We start from the raw sequence: 1,113 nt of genomic DNA on the forward strand, positions 1-1,113 counted from the left end.
AAATTCTGAATAGTGATTCTGGCATGATGAGAAAATTCCACACAGAATTTCAGTCTATGAGCTATGGAGATTTTTAATTTTCCTGGTTCTTCTGATCTTGTCTTTTACTAAAATTGCTTTCTGCCCTCTTTGTGAAACTATGAAGTAAGTGCCCAGACACTCAGGGAGATCACCTTACCCTTCCCAGTTCCCCAGCACACATTCTATCCTCTGGAAAGTGATACCAGATACAATTTGGGGGGAAATGCATGAATGAGTTCATATTTGTGCACTTAGGAAGTCAGCAAAATAGGTGCTCCCTATGTGTTTGTTAGAGAGACTACCATGTTTTCATAAAAAAAAAAAAAGAAAAAAAAAATCCCTCCCCATTTCCCTTGTACTGTGTAACAACTCAACTAAAATATAAGTAATATTACGTGGCCAAATTAAACTGCAGACGTTTATCAAATTTGATCTTGATGAATAATAGTGCAAATAGTATCCCTTACAACTGAATTTTCCATCTGATCCCTGAGATTGAAGCAATTCCCTGTTTGTTATGGAATGAGATATGGGATGACATTATTTTGCTTCTTTCATAATTTTGAAGCAGCGTAGCTCTGATTTTTATTACCTGTTCATATCATTGATGAAGCAATATGCTTCCTACATTTTTCTGCCATGCTATCATTTTATTTAAAACATTGAACTTTTGTACCCTCTGCAAACCATCTAGTAAAGGGTATATGCTTCAGACTACATATACACATTGGGCACTAGTGGCTCTGATCCCCAGAAATACAAGAAACATTGTGCTAACAAAGGGTGCCTTATAGCAACTTTGTGCCTTTCACCAGAGGATGAAGCTAATGAGTCCAAGGTCAGAAGATCAATCACCATATGAGCTACTTAATCCTGGGCTAGCCCAAAGCTCTGTTCCCCAGCAAAAAAGCTGTACCTTGTCACAGCCATCTTGTAAATGTCAGCCACTAGTCTCAAATGGAACTAGAACAGGAAACGTTGATAATTTTTTAACTATCAACTGCAAAGTAATTATAAAATCATTATCATCATTATGTGCCTCACAATTGCAAACTTTCCATTTGTAAAATATTTTTCTATGCTGTTCTTTAA

Source organism: Chrysochloris asiatica, unplaced genomic scaffold, assembly GCF_000296735.1.
Source record: "Chrysochloris asiatica unplaced genomic scaffold, ChrAsi1.0 scaffold00058, whole genome shotgun sequence".
Lineage (NCBI taxonomy): Eukaryota > Metazoa > Chordata > Mammalia > Afrosoricida > Chrysochloridae > Chrysochloris > Chrysochloris asiatica.